Genomic DNA, 9,494 nt, shown 5'->3' with positions numbered 1-9,494 from the left:
CTATCTCTTACCGCCTGCTCGGTATTCTTGGTCTTGTGTGATTTTTGGCCATTTTGGTATTATTTTTCCACTTTGTCGCTTAATAACTCAGTTTTGCTCAACACTTAGCGCTTCGGTTGTTTGGGATTATAGTTAGCGCTCGGATCGACCTTTCCAACACTGATCTTAGCTTGTCGATCCGTTCCATACAGCCTGAGTTATTCGCGATACCGTGTTTCAACCCATTTCTCAAGTCTCGTTTTGGTCCAACATTGAACCAGCCCATATCACCCTCTTGGGTACCTCCGATCTTCTCGCTCTATATTGCCAAAGTTAGGTCTTGTGGTAACGTACTTATGATTGTTCTACGCCGTGTTCGTAGCTCTTATCGTTCGCCCGCTATTTTCGATCATAAGGTGAATTTTCGCCTCTAAACCACCATTTTTTACCTTTGCCCTCTAATATGACCGACTTGCTCAACACCTAGCGCTTCGCTTGGTAGGACACATAGCTAGCGCTCGTCAAGACCTTTCCAACGCATATCCAAGCTTTCCGATCCGAGCCATACAGCCTGAGCTATAGGCGATACCGTTTTTCCCATTTTCTTGGTCACACGCACTTTAGGGTACCCCTTTTTGCCTTTGACCCTTAATACCTCCTCCGGGTCACTAGTAGGCGCTCAGCTTGGTAGGAAACATAGCTAGAGCAGGCCTTCACCTTTCCAAAACTGCCGAAAGTGTACCGATCCGACATCTAGAACCAAAGTTATGGTCATTCCCATCATGCTCTACTTTCATGGTCAACCTCCACCAAGCACACCTAGGTTGGACCAACTTTCACCAACTCATCTCGAACCCCAAATTTGCTTCGACCTACTAGGTTTCCTAGTAAAGTGGTCAAAACATCCATTACAACACGACTGGTCTTTCTGGTGGTCGACCTAGGCGACTTTGTTCGACGACCACCACCCCATGGAACTAAAAGACGTCCTTGATACGGACCACCGATACATTTTCCGGCCTGTCTAAACTACACTCATCGAAATTTTTTTGGGTCCCCACCGTCATACAAGTTTCCCTAGGTCAAGTTTTTCTTCCGGATCGGCCGCGGACCCCTCACTTTTCATTATCTAGGGAGGCCATAGGGCCCCAAAAGGGGTTTTTAAAATTTTCGACACTTTCGACTTTGGTCGGATTTTTTCCGATTTTGGTCCGACCTAGGACTTGGTGGTCCAAGGAGCCTCGGGACCAAACTTTTTTCTCAGGGGTCCCTACCTCCATACAACTTTGCCTAGGTAAATTTTTTGTTCCAAATCGACCGCGGATTTCACTTTTCAATATCTGGGCTCGTGTAGAGTCCGAATATGAGGTTTTCTCATTTTTTCGACATTTTCGACTTTTTTCGACTTTTTTCGGGTTTTTTCGACCTAGGGGTCCGCCGAACAAATTTTGGGTCAAAAATTTTTATTGAACTAGTCGAAAGTACGCAAAAAGATAAGACTTTTTGCCGAAGACACCATGCCCCGGAACCGACCTCCTTCCCCTTCAAAATAGGGGACAAACGTGATTTTTGAAACTTTTCCTTAGGGAGCCCAAGACTTAGAAAATTTTCAAATTCTCGATTTTTCGATTGCGAGCTAGCGCTTTGCGGTCTTCGGCAATGTTGTAGATCTCGACGAGATAAAACTTTTTGGTCAAGGGACATTTTGCCCTCCGACCCCTCCTTCCCCCCGCAAATCGCCCCACAAAGTGCAATTTTTGCATTTTCACCTCTTTGCATGCACTGTTCGGCCCAAATGGCCACTTTCTATGGGTCTGAGCGCTTTGCGGTCTTCGGCAAACTTTTAGAGCGTACCAAGCCCTAATTATAATTGTTCTACACCAACTTCGTACCTCTTCATCCCTGGCCGCTATTCGCGTACCAAGGTAATTTTTGTTCATTTTATCAACATTTTTCATCTTTGACTGTTTATATCGGCCTTGCCATGAACCTGATAGCGCTTCGCTGTGTTCTAACGTAAGTTAGTACTACTCAATACCTTTCCAAATCATGTCTTAGATTGTCATTTGCTTGCTTACAGCCGGAGCTATGAGCGATACCGTAAAAAGTTCCGAAACTTGGAAAAATCCTTGGATCGCCCATATCCCCCCTTTGGGGACCAGATATCGAAAAAAGTTCTTATTCAAAAAGTTGCGCCTTAACGTGTTCTAGTTATGCCTAGAACATTTCACTTCGCTAGCTGGCCTGCAACTTAGCCGTAATTGGGATTTTAGGGTGTTCATGGAGGGCCCATTTCCTGCGACTTGTATCTTTTGGGCCCTATGTTTCTCTAATATCTCCACAAGTTTTCAGATAGCTTTCTCATACTTTCAGGGTGTCTAGAGCACCTCAAGACCTTTCCAACGCTATGCCGTTCGCCTCGCTCGGACATCTACAGCCGAAGTTATTCGAGGTACACGGTACCTTACCCTGTTTTCTCAGTACTTGGTCGAAAATTTCGATCAGCCATATGACCGACTTGGACAACCCTGAGCGGGTTGGCCCCATATAACTAAACTTTTGTCTCTTGTAGGCAAACTTATAAATGTTCCACGTCAACTCGCTATCTCGTACCGCCTTGACGGTATACTTGGTCCAAGGGCCATTTCCAGCGACTTGGTCGCAATTTCGCTCTAAGTTTCGCTAATACCTTCGTCCGTGGACATGGTGATTTTTTTGTTCGTATTTTTCCTTGATAGTCCCACTCAAGACTATTCCATACCAGAGCCAAGCGTCCCGCTAAGTGCCATACAGCCTGAGCAGTAATTCATGAAAGGTACCTCTACCAGTTTTTGCCATACTTGGGTACAAAACTTTGTATCGCCCATATCTCCACTTTGGAGGCCAGCCAGCACCTTTGCCCCATATACTTTTTTCTTGGTCATACCATGCACTAAATATAATTGTTCTACGCCAACTTGCTATCTCTTCTCTAACTTGCCGTTATTCTTGGTCCAAGTCCCATTTCATTCGTTTTCGGACCCATTTTGCTATATGTTTCACTAATAGCTTCGGCCATGGACAAGCTGATATTCTGTTTGTATTTTTGCTTGATAGTCCCACTCAAGACCATTCCAAAACACACCGCAACTTGTCGCTCGGTGGCAAACTGACCGAGTTATAATTCATGAAAGATACCTCAACTTGGTACACCATGTGGTCGGCCCAAACCATATACCGACCAAACGACCGACTTGGAGCACCCTGACCGGGTTGCCCCCATATAATGAAAGTTGCGTCTCTACACGCCCAACTTATGAATATTCTACGCCAAGTCGCTATCTCTTACCGGTAAGCCGGTATTCACCTTCCAAGGGTGATTTTGGTCAAGTGCCATTTCCTGCGACTTGGTCCCCGAATTGGACCATCATCACCTAATATCTCCGTGGTCTTTCAACTCAGCCTCATAAAACTTTCAGGGTAGATAGGTCTCCCCAAGACCTTTCCAACGGTGAGCCGTTTGCCTCGCTCGGCCATCTACAGCCGAAGTTATTAATGGTACTTGGTACCTTACCCTGTTTTTTCCATACTTGTTCGTACTTGGGTACAAACTTTGGATCGCCCATATCTCCACTTTGGAGGCCAGCTAGCACCTTGGCCCCATATACTTTTTTGTTGGTCATGCCATGCACCAAATATAATTGTTCTACGCCAACTTGCTATCTCTTCTCCAACTTGCCGTTATTCTTGGTCCAATTCCCATTTCATTCGTTTTTGGACCCATTTTGCTATATGTTTCACTAATAGCTTCGGCCATGGACAAGCTGATTTTCGATTGGTATTTTTCCTTGATAGTCCCACTCAAGACCATTCCAAAACACACCGCAGCTTGTCGCTCGGTGGCAAACTGACCAAGTTATAATTCATGAAAGGTACCTCAACTTGGCACACCACGTGGTCGGCCCAAACCATAAACCAACCAAACGACCGACTTGGAGCACCCTGACCGGGTTGGCCCCATATAATAAAAGTTGCGTCTCTACACGCCCAACTTATGAATATTCTACGCCAAGTCGCTATCTCTTACCGGTAAGCCGGTATTCACCTTCCAAGGGTGATTTTGGTCAAGCGCCATTTCCTGCGACTTGGTCCCCGAATTGGACCATCATCACCTAATATCTCCGTGGTCTTTCAACTCAGCCTCATGAAACTTTCAGGGTAGATAGGTCTCCCCAAGACCTTTCCAACGGTGAGCCGTTTGCCTCGCTCGGCCATCTACAGCCGAAGTTATTAATGGTACTTGGTACCTTACCCTGTTTTTTCCATACTTGTTCGTACTTGGGTACAAACTTTGGATCGCCCATATCTCCACTTTGGAGGCCAGCTAGCACCTTGGCCCCATATACTTTTTTGTTGGTCATGCCATGCACCAAATATAATTGTTCTACGCCAACTTGCTATCTCTTCTCCAACTTGCCGTTATTCTTGGTCCAATTCCCATTTCATTCGTTTTTGGACCCATTTTGCTATATGTTTCACTAATAGCTTCGGCCATGGACAAGCTGATTTTCGATTGGTATTTTTCCTTGATAGTCCCACTCAAGACCATTCCAAAACACACCGCAGCTTGTCGCTCGGTGGCAAACTGACCAAGTTATAATTCATGAAAGGTACCTCAACTTGGCACACCACGTGGTCGGCCCAAACCATAAACCAACCAAACGACCGACTTGGAGCACCCTGACCGGGTTGGCCCCATATAATAAAAGTTGCGTCTCTACACGCCCAACTTATGAATATTCTACGCCAAGTCGCTATCTCTTACCGGTAAGCCGGTATTCACCTTCCAAGGGTGATTTTGGTCAAGTGCCATTTCCTGCGACTTGGTCCCCGAATTGGACCATCATCACCTACTATCTTAGTGGTATTTCAACTCAGCCTCATGAAACTTTCAGGGTAGATAGGTCTCCCCAAGACCTTTCCAACGGTGAGCCGTTTGCCTCGCTCGGCCATCTACAGCCGAAGTTATTAATGGTACTTGGTACCTTACCCTGTTTTTTCCATACTTGTTCGTACTTGGGTACAAACTTTGGATCGCCCATATCTCCACTTTGGAGGCCAGCCAGCACCTTGGCCCCATATACTTTTTTGTTGGTGATACCATGCACCAAATATAATTGTTCTACGCAAGCTTGCTATCTCTTCTCCAACTTGCGGTTATTTTTGACTCAAGTCCCATTTCCATAGTTTTTGGTACCAATTTGCTCTATGTTTCGCTAATAGCTTCGCCCAAGGACTTTGTGATTTTTTGTTCGCATTTTTCCTAAATAGTCCCACTCAAGACTATTCCAAATCACACCTTAGCTTGTCGCTCAGTGCCATACAGCCAGAGTTTTAATTCATGAAAGGTACATCACCTTGGTACACCACGTGGTCGGTCCAAACCATCAACCAACCATATGACCGACTTCGAGTCGAGCTAGCGGCTTGGCCCCATATAATCAAATGCGTGTCTTGGTAAGGGCTACTGACGGTCAGAACAATGTAGCTCGCTAGCTCGTGCGCAAACTTGTGTTTTGGTCGAATATTGGGTGTTCGTGTACCACTTCGGGTAACACGGACTTTGGTGCAACTTCACCACTTGTGCACCTAATAAATTCTCGGTCGTTCAAGTCTATGCCTTCATATTATCAGGGTAGTTAGGTCTCATTGAGACCTTTCCAACGCTATGTCGTTTGTCTTGCTCGGCCATCCACAGCCCGAGTTATTCGAGGTACACCGTACCTTACCCTGTTTTTTCCTCATTTGGGTGCAAACCTTAGAACACCCATATGGCCCACTTGGAGACTAGCTGGCACTTTGGCCCCATATAATAATAAGTGCGCAAAACGGCATGTTACATGTATTTGGTGCAATATCGGTGCAAAGTAGGTGTTTCCTTGATCGGGCTATAACTGTCTTGGTTGATGTTGGATTGCTTTGCGGTCTTCGGGGGATAGTTAGGGAACATGTTGGCCAACATTTCCTTATTCCTCAGCCTGGCCGTACCTCTTACCGTCTAGGCGGTATACATGCTCTAAGTTGGAACTTGTGTTCCTTTGGGTAACTTCTCTGACTTTGACGCTTAATAACTTTCGTTCATATGCAGTCTAAGCTCTGCAACTCTCAGGAAAGCTAGTACTACTCATTTCCTTTCCATATCAGTCTTTGGCTTGTCGATCCGATGTCTACAGCCTTACTTATTCACGTTCCCTGTGAAGGTAGGTTTTTGCCCATTTTCCAGTTCATGTGGTAACATTCCCAGACTTTGCCGGCTTTCTCTTCATGTGGTAACTTGCTTGCTCATGTGGTAACTTGGAAGTGTATTTCTGACAGACCCAATCTGGGACTTAGCCGATTTTTCTCTGCATATTATATGGATCCATCACTAGGCCATCTTGCTTGCTCATGTGGTAACTTGGAAGTGTATTTCTGACAGACCCAATCTGGGACTTAGCCGATTTTTCTCTTCATATCATATGGATCCATCACTAGGCCATCTTGCTTGCTTGTGTGGTAACTTGATAGTGTATGTCTGACAGACCCAATCTGGGACTTAGCCGATTTTTCTCTTCATATCATATGGATCCATCACTAGGCCATCTTGCTTGCTTGTGTGGTAACTTGGAAGTGTATTTCTGACAGACCCAATCTGGGACTTAGCCGATTTTTCTCTTCATATTATATGGATCCTGGACTTAGCCGATTTTTCTCTTCATATCATATGGATCCATCACTAGGCCATCTTGCTTGCTTGTGTGGTAACTTGGAAGTGTATTTCTGACAGACCCAATCTGGGACTTAGCCGATTTTTCTCTTCATATTATATGGATCCTGGACTTAGCCGATTTTTCTCTTCATATCATATGGATCCATCACTAGGCCATCTTGCTTGCTTGTGTGGTAACTTGGAAGTGTATTTCTGACAGACCCAATCTGGGACTTAGCCGATTTTTCTCTTCATATTATATGGATCCTGGACTTAGCCGATTTTTCTCTTCATATCATATGGATCCATCACTAGGCCATCTTGCTTGCTTGTGTGGTAACTTGGAAGTGTATTTCTGACAGACCCAATCTGGGACTTAGCCGATTTTTCTCTTCATATAATATGGATCCTGGACTTAGCCTGTTATTAGGTTATTAAATATGGATCCTGGACTTAGCCGATTATTAGGTTATTATATATGGATCCTGGACTTAGCCGATTTTTCTCTTCATATAATATGGATCCGGGACTTAGCCGATTATTAGGTTATTATATATGGATCCTGGACTTAGCCGATATTTCTCTTCATATAATATGGATCCGGGACTTAGCCAATTTTTCTCTTCATATAATATGGATCCGGGACTTAGCCGATTTTTCTCTTCATATAATATGGATCCGGGACTTAGCCAATTTTTCTCTTCATGTGGTAACGTATGCCAATCGCTCACAAGTCATGGGATAAGGGTACTTGTGTTCTTCCATCTTCTAAGTCCCGCACGGGGACATCGTGATCGCCCCAAGTCCGGAATAGCGCCAAGTCAAGCCCCACGGTGGCCGTGCAGGACCTGTTAGCGGCGGCCCCACTGACAGCACTAATCCGGACTTAGAAATTATATCTTTCTAATCGAACACCACACACGCAACACCACCATACCACCATCTCCTTGCAAGTACCTAAGTACCCGCAACTCCATGGTGAAGGCAATGTCACTCCATCACCAACCTCTTTGCATTGCAAGCACTTGCGTACCTACAACACTCCGAAGAAGGCAACGGCGCGCGATGCTCGACTCCACACACCTCACCACACCACACCACCGATGGCCAGCCAGCCAGCCAGCCCAGCTAAGGGCTAACCCACCAACCAACCACCAATGGCCTAGGCCAGCCGGATCCCACCTTCAAGTCCAAGCACAGCCAAGTGCAAGTACCGCCAAGTGTTCACCAACCAACCATCACACCAGGTCAGCCGGCCAGTACCCACCTTCAAGTGCCATTACCCTCGGGTGCAAGCCCAATCAAGTGTTAACCAACCAACCCGGCCAAGGCAGCCAACAGGCCGGCACCCTACAGCACCGACCCGCCATTACCACCTCAACCGTTGACCATGCAAGTGGCCTCGGACAACAGGTGACACCCGAAGTACATCCGAAGAACGTATATCAAGTGTTTGCTCACCAAGTCCTCAACCAACCCCAAGTACCCGGAGGTACCCAGAGTGTTGGATCCGCCAACCCGTCCCGGCACTCCAAGTCCTTGCGAACCCAAAGTGTTTGCCCGGTAGGGCCATTGTATCACAACGCTTGCTACCATGCAAGTGGCCTCGAACAAGGTGACAGGGGTATCTTCACCAAGTTCTCAACCAACCCCAAGTACCCGGAGGTACCCAGAGTGTTGGGTCCGCCAACCACTACCAGCACTCTAAGTCCTCGCGAACCCAAAGTATTTGCCCGGTAGGGCCATTAGACCACAACGCTTGCTAACCATGCAAGTGGTCTCGGACAACAGGCGATACCCGAAGTACATCCGAAGAGTGTATATCAAGTGTTTGTTCACCAAGTCCTCAACCAACCCCAAGTACCCGGAGGTACCCAGAGTGTTGGGTCCGCCAACCACTACCAGCACTCTAAGTCCTCGCGAACCCAAAGTGTTTGCCCGGTAGGGCCATTAGACCACAACGCTTGCTAACCATGCAAGTGGTCTCGGACAACAGGCGATACCCGAAGTACATCCGGAGAGTGTATATCAAGTGTTTGTTCACCAAGTCCTCAACCAACCCCAAGTACCCGGAGGTACCCAGAGTGTTGGATCCGCCAACCCGTCCCGGCACTCCAAGTCCTTGCGAACCCAAAGTGTTTGCCCGGTAGGGCCATTAGACCACAACGCTTGCTAACCATGCAAGTGGCCTCGGACAACAGGTGACACCCGAAGTACATCCGAAGAGTGTATATCAAGTGTTTGTTCACCAAGTCCTCAACCAACCCCAAGTACCCGGAGGTACCCAGAGTGTTGGATCCGCCAACCCGTCCCGGCACTCCAAGTCCTTGCGAACCCAAAGTGTTTGCCCGGTAGGGCCATTGAATCACAACGCTTGCGACCATGCAAGTGGCCTCGGACAACAGGTGACACCCGAAGTACATCCGAAGAGTGTATATCAAGTGTGTGTTCACCAAGTCCTCAACCAACCCCAAGTACCCGGAGGTACCCAGAGTGTTGGATCCGCCAACCCGTCCCGGCACTCTAAGTCCTTGCGAACCCAAAGTGTTTGCCCGGTTGGGCCATTAGATCACAACGCTTGCTAACCATGCAAGTGGTCTGGAGTATAGGTGATACTGACATACCACCGAGATGGTACATCTAGTATTGGGTCACCAAAACCAATCCAACCCCAAGTATCAACCCGGCATACTCAGAGTGATGGATCCGCCAACCCGTCCCGGCACTCCAAGTCCTTGACGAACCGAAAGTGTTTGCCCGGTAAGGCCATTAGATCACAACGCTTGCT

This window comes from Anopheles ziemanni (genome assembly GCF_943734765.1).
Source record: "Anopheles ziemanni chromosome X unlocalized genomic scaffold, idAnoZiCoDA_A2_x.2 X_unloc_40, whole genome shotgun sequence".
Taxonomy (NCBI): domain Eukaryota; kingdom Metazoa; phylum Arthropoda; class Insecta; order Diptera; family Culicidae; genus Anopheles; species Anopheles ziemanni.
The sequence above is the reverse complement of the archived record's forward strand: the minus strand, read 5'-3'. Positions refer to the sequence as shown.